The 10,411-nt window shown below is 38.3% G+C and overlaps 1 protein-coding gene across 5 annotated transcripts in view; it reads right to left on the reverse strand.

The window, feature by feature from the left end:
- The window catches only part of osbpl6 (oxysterol binding protein-like 6), a 170,778-nt gene that overhangs the window by 133,899 nt on the left and 26,468 nt on the right, over window positions 1-10,411 (reverse strand). The window contains exon 2 of one of the 5 annotated variants that reach the window (XM_043693524.1): window positions 5,713-5,799. The exons of the other annotated variants lie outside the window; for them this stretch is intronic. The gene's annotated coding sequence lies outside the window, so the exon portion shown is untranslated. The remainder of the gene's footprint in view (window positions 1-5,712; window positions 5,800-10,411) is intronic. 5 annotated transcript variants of the gene reach the window in all.

A 10,411-nucleotide genomic window follows, 5' to 3' on the forward strand; every position in this document is an offset into this window, starting at 1 on the left:
TTATAAAATTATTAGGTAAAGCTAAAAATCACAACACCAGGTTATAGTCCAACAGGTTGAATTGGAAGCACTAGCTTTCGGAGTGCTGCTCATCAGGTGGTTAATGAAGGAGCAGCACTCCGAAAGCCAGTGCTTCCAATTAAACCTGTTGGACTATAACCTGGTGTTGAGATTTTTAACTTTGTCCACCCCAGTCCAATACAGGCAACTCCAAATCATAGGTAAAGCTAGATATGTTACATATAAAGCACAAGATAAAATTCTCTTTCACCTTGGTCTGGCTCTGTATAAAAAGTTGTGCATGCAGTTATGGTCCCCTCCTGTCAGGGGAGGTTGAAACTAGTTCAGAGGAGGACCTTTTAATAGAGAGCCCAAGTTATCAGAACAAGCTTTGAGCTTATAGTTTCTATATAGTCAAAATGTTTTTATAGCTTATAGTTTTACACTCTCAGAACACACACTTCAAGACTATACAAAGAGGGTCTTGAAAATATTGAAAGGAATAAATTCTGGGAATTGTTAAGTTATTTGTGGTATATATACTGGACAGTGCAGGCTGAGAAAATAAGCTAGTTAGATTGTTCTTTAATAATGTATTTGACCTCAGAAGTTAGTTGCCAGCATAGATAGATAGATGGTTAATCGGTAGTATTGAGATCAATCACGGTGGTCTTTAGAACACTCTTGATTGAGGAAATTTTTCTTCATTGAGTTTAAAATTGTATTTTCACTCATTTGGCATAATTTACACCAAAAATATTTCTTCCAAGAGTTAGCGGGAACACAGGGTTTCGATGAGAGGACGTTAATGGTGTAGACTGAAGGGGGAACAAACTTGACGGATCAGCAGGCTGTTCCTATCTTTCTTTCTACCCGTGGTTACATATGAGTGCAGGAAAAATGATAAATAAACAACAAATGTTTCTACATTTCATTAGCATGGATTGCAAGAATCCCGTACTCTTGACTGCAATCTTTGATCTGCAGAGTATATACGAGAAGCATCTAAGTATCTTCAGCGAAGTTCTAATCTAAGTCCTAGTTGAGAATTGCGACTCAATGAAAGAATCACAATGCCACGTATGACAGTACATAAGTGTTCCATCTCAAATCTTCCAAATGATTGGCCTAGGAAGAATACATCCAAATCCTGAGAACTCAATCTATATATATATATATATATATATATATGATTTAATTATTTTGTCTGTTATACTTTGTTTCTTCCTGGATTTTATTCTTTGTGCATTATCTCATTGTTTTAACATTCATGCATTATTCTATTCATGTGGCAGTTATTGTTTTGAAAAAGTGAGAGAGGAACATACTAGCATTCCCCAGGTCTTCTGTTACATTGTACTGTATTAATGGGCAATTGTTAAACCAATCCAAGCCTGCATAACTGCACAGGTTTTGGTTCAATGCAGATTCATTCTACCTGTGGAAGTTGCTTCTCTGCTTGTAAGTATGATACAGAATGCTGGGAGAAAGTCCGAACACAGTATCGTTCTTCTTATAAAACTACACGGTCCCACGTACACAATGTGAGAGGTAGTTAAATATAGTCCCTTCTCAAAGAGGGAGTATAGTGTGAAAAAAGAAATGCTAATAGAAAGAGCCATCAAAAACTCCTCTTTTATTCCTTCCAGTGGCCAGCTAACAAGACTGTAAACAAATACAAATAACAGATATGCTGTGAACTAACACATTGGACTTAAAGTGTGTAACACATACAAATCCAGGCATGACACACTTGAAGAAGAAAATCTATCTGCATGGCCCCAGGTACATTGCCATTGGAAATCTAACCCAATAGTGGCTGGCTTATTCAGCTACAAAGTGGACGCTAGCATTGTACGATCAACATCTTTATTAATTTGTAATATCTTGATCTTTGACGAGGCTTTTCAAAGCCTGTGCATTTTTTGTACAAGATTAAGAACTGCAGGATAGATTAAAGGATTCCTCAAATGGGACTTTCAATGCACGAAAACAGAATTACGAGAAGAACTTTAAAGCTTTTTTTAAAAAAAAGAGAATTTCAAAGACCTGCCAGTGGCTGTGACTTAGTGTGAGGTGGATGGCTAAGTATAGAGCGGGCATGCTGTGACTGATATGTTCATGAAAGAGGGCCTGACAACCATGATTACAACCAGATTAACAAGAGTGAAGAGAGATAGGCTTTCCAACCTGTTGGCATTGCCATCCACTAACCTCTGCAGTCACCTTGAAGGACTGCTTCAGGAATTATCAGGTCTCCCTCCAACCTCTGCATGGCATCCAAACACCAAAACAAGTTCATCATCCAAGATGGAATTGGAATGCCAAGATTGGGAAAATTCCTGACACCTGATACCCATCACCTTGATCAAAATATGGCCCTAAATTAAATTCATTTCAGATTTTGTGCATGTTCCTGCAATTGACTTTCTGACTTAGAGGCAAGAATGCAACAACTAAATGTTTATTTCTCTTTCAAATGGTTCAACAGATTGACCGCAAATCAATTCAGTAGAAGGATTTCAATTATATTTTTATTCTTAGTTTGCTTTGGTGGAATTAAGGACTTTATACAAACTCAATCTGATATGGTTTTATGGAATGTGGTAACCTCATGACATTTTTGACTAAGACGGAGCTCAGATCATTTCATATCAACATTAAAGCAGCAGCATAATCATAGACCTTAAATTCTAATTTATTTCAGCTAGCAGCAGTTCTCATTTAATGCAACATGATTTAAAGCAGCCTTACAGCCATGGTGTAGAAATGTTTCTGGATTCTCCCCATGGCACAAATCTGGATTTATCGAATTTAGAACATAGAAGAATACAGCGCAGTACAGGCCCTTTGGCCCTCGATGTTGCACTGATCCAAGCCCACCTAACCTACACTAGCCCACTATCCTCCATATGCCTATCCAATGCCTGCTTAAATGCCCATAATGAGGGAGAGTCCACCACTGCTACTGGCAGGGAATTCCATGAACTCACGACTCGCTGAGTAAAGAACCTACCCCTAACATCTCCTCCTCTGCACCCGTTCCAGTGCCTCCACATCCTTCCTATAGTATGGCGACCAAAACTGCACACAATTTACATCCACTAAATTGGTAGGAATCTCACCGTGAGCAAACTAACAGCCTGACAGCTTTACATTGACTCAGGGTGACCTGAGCTGGCTCACCCCTGGTTTTAAACTGAGGGCAGAGCCAATGCCTGTTCACAAGATTCAATCTAACATTTTCTACCGATAAATCAACTAACTACATGAAAATATTCTGACAGACTCTTTATTGTTGACCAACTAATACATTAAGTGACCAATTAAATATCCTCCAAAATTCCTTTTGGTCATTTTCAGCTACTCCTACATTCCCCACAATACATATTGCCTTAATCAATTAGTAAAATTTAGCATTTCCTGGAACTTCTGGTCATTAAAGATTTAGACTGCAATTTTAGTGTCACTGTAGAAATGCGCTTCCTTTATGGCAAAGCTGGAATTGAGCCAAATATAATCTCATGCTGGGGAGGAGCGATGTGACATCCTCCACTCTCTGGACAGTCTCAAGTTATTTCAATTTGACACAAAATGGCATATACCCTTATCATAGAGTCAATCCTGAGATCTTTATAAACATACCAGAGTTGTTTTAAATGTAGGCAACTGCCGTCATTCCATGCCCCCCAAAAAATTCTTTATGAGACCAGGAAAGGAGAATTACGTAGTGCATGTGTGAAATCCAGTTAGAACAATACAGGAAAATAGAAGTTAGTGTTGGTTAAAAAATATATTAAATCATATAAAGGTAGGGAGTATATAAAACCATACAAAGGTGGTTTAGGAAGCAGTGTAAATCATAAAAAGTTTAATTAATGCAAACTTGGGAGGGTGACAAAAAAAAGCACAGAAAAATTGATCATCTGTTAATTTTGGTTCTTTTTCCTTTTATTCAGTGCTATAATTGACACCAGAAATGTTTTTTCTTCTTCACCAATTAGTGAAAAGAAACAAATTGACAATAAAATTCAGAAAATACTGAAAGAAATCTGGCTGCATATGTGGAGAGAGAAATACAAAATCCAATACAATAACTCTTCTTCAGAACTGTCAGCACAACAGAGTGTCAAAGGGCCTGTACTGTGTTGTAATGTTCTATTTTCTAACTGAAGACAGGCAAAAAAAAATTGATGGGTTTTATAGCGTTGAGAAAAGTGGGAAGCAGCATGTGGAATAGGAGGGAATGTCATGGGAAGTTCAGGAGTCAAGAGATATTAGTGATTGGAGGTATCACAGAGCAAAAAGGCAATGGGGATAGTAACAGTTGCCGAGGAGAAACACAAATTCAGAGTAAGTGTTAATAGCAGAAAACAAATCAGCTCTGATCAAGGTAAAATCGAGAGAAAACTAGGGATGGGGGAGTTTGTTCAAAATGGAGGCCTTCATTCATGCTATGAAGTGCCTGGACTAGTCCAGAACGCTAGACAGTAGTTAAAAGGAAGCAGAGGTGCCATTCCTCCAGCTTCTGCACGGCTTCACTGGAACATTGCAGCAAGTCTGGGACAAAATAAAATGTGAACATATGAGGAAGAAGGGGTCTCCAAATGACAAGCTATGAGAAGCTATGAGAATGTCAGGGCTCGTGCACAGATGGAGTGGAGACCACTGCAAAGGGGTCACTCAAACCACATCTGGTGTTCCCACTATAAAGGAGACCACACTGTGAGCATCAAAAACAGGACACTGGATTGAAAGTAGTACAAGTAAATCAATGCTTCACCTGGAAGGCGGCTTGTGGCCTTGACAGTGAGGCAGGGAGAAGGGAAAAGTACACGCTCAAACTTTTGCAGTCGCATAGAAGATGCCATAGGAGGGAGATAAAGTGTTGGGAGTGGCATTAAACTGGAAATGGCAAAAATGGTTGAGGAAGATCCTTAGAAAATGGAGGCTGGTAGGGTGGAAGGTGAGGAAGAGGGGAATCCTTTAACAATTCTGGTAGGGAGAGGAAAAGGGGAAGGCAGCACTGCAGGAAATGGGTCGAGCATGGCTGGGAGCCATCTCCCCCACAAAGTGGGAGGGGATCCTCAGTCGAGGGAAAAGGAAGCCATGCTGGAAGGATTACACCTAAGAGAACAGAGTGCAGCAAGTTCAGATGAAGATGGATTACAGTGAGTGAAGGCAGCAAAGAAGCAGAGACTGTGAATGTCATCCCCAAAGGTTCTTGCTATCAGCATCACAAACAGATAAGACATCAGAGGAAGGGGTCAAGGTGGAGGGAGAGCATTGGAAATGAATGAAATTGTCTGTGGAGCAAAGAAGCAACGGCAATAAAAGAGATATTTACCAAATGCAGGTTACTCAGTGTCAGTCAGAAGATTGATGGGTATTGTGAATTTATGACAAGGGCTGGATTACAAAGAATGGATAATATTATTTAGTACAGGGTGGAAGAAAGGATCTGAAACAGCACTGAATGTTGGAACTGGCATTCCTTATCACCTGAAACAAAGGAAGAAGTTTTTTAAATTGAGGGGTCAGATGAGATGAAGAATGAATTAGAACTGGGAAATGGAACAGGTTGGAGACAGGGAGAATCTGTAATAACATACAGAGAACTAAGTATGTGCATATGGTTGTGCATGGCACTGTGTGGGGATCTCAGGATTTGGCAAAAATAACTGCCTGAGGAACATTATGCCTCAGACTAACCTGAAATCTTGGGTGGATGTGAAACATGAACAAGGGAGCTTCAGTTGGAACCAGAGACAGAGACAATCACCAATGAAGGAACTGTTCCTGTTAAAGCAAGTTTTCGAAAACACGTTATTAAAAAAGGAGGATGGAAAGCATTAAAAAAGGTGACTAAAGATGAACGAGGCAAATAGAAATCCTATCAAATGGAAGAATTTCTTCGCAGTACACATTCCTGGAAGAGAAGTGGCAAAGATTTGCAACAAATTCTTGAGAACTTGGCAACAAACTTCCAAGATGGATTCTGAACTCAGAGACCCTATCACAATGGGTTAAAGATCACATCATTATATTTTAAAAATGTTCTTATAAGTACACTGACAGGAGAAACTGAAATATCCAAATACAGCTTAATAAATTGTTTTATCTTTGATCTCTAATAGAAGTGATTTATTATTTAAAATGTATGGTAATTACACTCAACTATCCTAAATTGCACTTTTGGAATAAGCCAAAGGCTCATGTCTCCTGTCATTTTCATTAAAAATTAACTGCAATAATTAACTAGAAATGTCAAAACAAATCAAAACATTCCAGAAAATAACTCCACTAAATCAGAAATTTAGTTTGTTGAAAAATACATCTGAACCAAAAAAAAGCCTTAATTGAGAAGCCATTTCCTTTTAATAGCCCACCGCTCCTTGATGCAGAATGAACTTGAGGGTTCAGAGTCAAAAGAAATAAGTATATAAACAAAATAGATTATGTTTCCCATAAAGGCCATTAGCTTTTATAAAGTAATCCGAACTTCCAGTTAATAGCCATAAGGATAACTCATCAAAATTTCACGTTTTAAAGACTGTTACTTCAGACATTATTGACTATACACCAGCTTTGGAGACTTGTACTTAAAAATCACAAAACTGAACTTTTATTTTCTTTCACTAAATACATTTCACAGATACACATTAATTTGTCCTTGAAGGAAACAGTCAATTCTTCCAGAATCTGTGAAAAGCGGTTCTTAACTCCTAAAGCTTTACTTCTGGGTTTTTTTTTACCTTTCTCAGCCCGTTAACCTTTAACCATTGAACTGCTTTTCATGGTGAGGGTTTTTCCTATTGATACTTTCTCGAAACAGAAACTAGGTGAATCTTCAAGCCTTAAATTTCAAGTCCTCACATAATGGGTCTTTTCAATCTAGGCATGAGATCTCACTCAACGTGTAGTGATTCATAGAAGACTTTCAGTCACTAGCTGCTCCCTCCCCCATTGGAGAGCTTGTAAGATAGAGCTTTCAGCTATACCTTACAAAACCCTTTCCTCTCGCAATGCCCAAGGCAGAAATGCAGAACAGATAGCCTTAAGTCCTCAACTCTCTTACCTTGAAAATAATGGACAGTTTACAGCATAGCTTTTTTACAATCTAGCATTTTCAACACCTTTCTGGAATTTGAGACTAGCCGTTTACCATTTGTCAGCACAAATGCTGCTGCCAGTGCCTCCAAATATGGATACCTTACACCTTGCTCCCAATAAAACAATCTGGTTTTGCATTAATCTAATAGGCTTGTCGCAGAGGCAGATTATGTGACCCCCTTCATTTTACCATAATTTAAAGACAGTTCCAAAATATAATCAGAAAAAACTCACAATTAAAACAATAGCATATACACATTCAAAGGCAACAATTATAAAGTATCGGGGTTTTGTTTTGCTGTTTTCCATTTTTATTATTAAAGACAAACACACTAGGGACAATAATAATGTATTTTCAGTCTTGGTAAGGAAGCATGCTTTTGTGGTATACAGTAATTATCTGTTATCAGACTAATCGCATCTGTCCAAACAAAAAGCAATCTGTGATAGCAAAGATGCAAATAATTTTCAAGCATCAAAATGGGCAGGATGTCCTATAATTTTAGTATCGCAAAAGGTCAAAAAGTTCTAACTAAATAACAATTACATATTCACATGCAAAGGAGAGACAAGAACCGTGTATTCACCGAAAAGGAGACAATTTAGAAATAAATAGTACATATAAATTCCACACGTTGGTTATTTTAAACTACAGGTCCTTCTGCTGTAACACACGTTTCGTTAACACAAATTCGCTCGAACACGATTGACGAATTGGGGACGCCGTTTCTAAAGCGTGTATTCGTTATAACGTGATTCCGGCCACATTAGCTTAAATGGTGCTGCTATTATGCAATTCTCTTACAACATAGGGCTTCATAAGAATGGAACTACTGCGTTATAACAGAACTGACTACACAAATACACATTGCTTATGCAAATAAGATCAAGAGTTATTGGCAAAGGTTTTAAATTAAGACAAAACTTAGATAATCATTGGCATTTTTTGGAAACATAGCGAAAAATGAGAAACAACATTTTAGTGCTCCAAGTAGAAACTGAAGGTAAAATTTCATAAAAATTCATGAATAGAATACAAATCACTTACATAGGAATGTACAGGAAAGTTGGTGTCATCTCTAAAAACCTTATCAAAATAGCTCCATCTCCTCTCTTTTCTATGTCACCTTATCAATTCTTTTTTCTATCAAATATTTATCAACTTTTCTTTTAATAGTAGATTTTGCATCCATTGCAATTTCTGAAAGAACATACTCTACAACCAGCTGATGAGGGAACAATGCTCCAAAAGCTAGTGCTTCCAATTAAGCCTGTTGGACTATAACCTGGTTTTGTGTGATTAAGCCTGTTGGACTATAACCTGGTTTTGTGTGATTTTTAACTCTGAAAGAACACACCTCTGTCTAAAGTTTCTGAACCTTTCCCTTTTTGTACAGTCTGAAATGTTGGATACTTGCTTACCAACTCAAGGAACATACTCTACAACCAGCTGATGAAGGAACAGTGCTCCAAAAGCTAGTGCTTCCAATTAAGCCTGTTGGACTATAACCTGGTGTTGTGTGATTTTTAACTCTGAAAGAACACACCTCTGTCTAAAGTTTCTGAACCTTTCCCTTTTTGTACAGTCTGAAATGTTGGATACTTGCTTACCAACTCAAGGAATTGAAAATTGGTTCAAAAGATTCAACTCAAATTTACAGATTTAAGGCACAAAAAGGAAAAGTGATTAAAACACAGCCACACAAATGGGTATGAAATTTAAGATCTATCTAAATCCATGTCTTAGGTAAATTGGCCCATTGTATCGAAGTCCCCTTCCCAGCTGGATTAAGCATTATTGTCTGCATTGTTTTAAATGGTCCATATTTGGCAACTAATAGCTTCACAAATAATAAATACTGAGTCATTATGCTCAGTAGAAGAATATTCAAAGTAGCTTTTCAGATCAGCATGCCAAGGAATGAATTGAGCATTTACTTAGATCTGGAATGGAGTGATGAGACAGGGTTATTTAACAACTTTGTAGTAAAAGGAATAATTTGGAAAAGTGATCATAGTACATAAAGTATGGAGATTGAAAGCAGTTTAGTTCAATACAAAACTACAGCCTTAAACCTGTGCAAGATAATACACATTTTGAGGAGGAAACTGGCTCACCTAAATTGGGACTCTAGGTTAAAAGGTAGGACAGTAAATAGTCAATGATAAACTTTTAAAAAAATTATTGTAATCATGATTGTATATCCCCTTAAAGAATAAGAAGGCCAACAGAAAAAAAAAGGACTAATACCGGTTAATAAGAGAAGTTTATAACTGTATTAGATTAAGTGATTCATTAAGTGATTGCCAGAGAGTAGAAAGCCTGTGGATTGGAGAGATTTTGAAGTGCTAAAAAAGAGTAGCAAGGAATCGATAAAGAAAGAAAAGGATGAAAGTAAGCCCATTAAAACCACATAAATAAAGACTGATAGGACTTTGCTATGTGTGAAAAGGGAGAGGTCAGTGATTAGAACATCACAGAATCCCTACAGTGTGGAAGCAGGCCATTTAGTCCATCAAGACTGCACCTCCCCTCCAAAGAGCATCCCACTCAGACCAAGACCAACACTCACACCCCTGCCCCCCCCGCCAATTTAGCCATGGGAAATGCAGGATTACAGGGATAATCAGTCTAGCCTGCACAACCCGAGACACTACAGTGCAATTTAGCATGGCCAATCCATCTAACCAGCACATCTTTGGACTGTGGGAGGAAACTGGAGCACATGGAGGAAACCCATGCTGGCACAGGGAGAAGGTCTGTGTGGAGTCTGCACAGTTGCCCAAGGCTGGAATCGAACCCAGGTCCCTGGAGTTTTGAGGCAGCAGTGCTAGCCACTGTGTTTTTACGTAATTTAAAGGCAGAGAGGGGAAATTATAATCTGAAAAATGGAAATGGCAGCGATATGAAATAAAATCTTTGATATCATTCTTCACAGTAGACAAACAAATTCCAGAGGAAACCTATGCAGATACGGATTGCACCTAAATTGGAAAGGGACTAATATACTGGCAGGGAAATTTGCTAGAGCTGCTCGGGAGGATTTAAACTGGTAAGGTGGGGGTGGTGGGAGCCAGGGAGATAGTGAGGAAAGAGATCAATCTGAGACTGGTACAGTTGAGAACAGAAGAGTCAAACAGTCAGGGCAAGCAAGGACAAGGTAGGACTAATAAATTAAACTGCATTTATTTCAATGCAAGGGGCCTAACAGGGAAGGCAGATGAACTCAGGGCATGGTTAGGAACATGGGACTGGGATATCATAGCAATTACAGAAACATGGCTCAAGGATGGGCAG

This window comes from Chiloscyllium plagiosum, chromosome 7, assembly GCF_004010195.1.
Source record: "Chiloscyllium plagiosum isolate BGI_BamShark_2017 chromosome 7, ASM401019v2, whole genome shotgun sequence".
Taxonomy (NCBI): Eukaryota; Metazoa; Chordata; class Chondrichthyes; order Orectolobiformes; family Hemiscylliidae; genus Chiloscyllium; species Chiloscyllium plagiosum.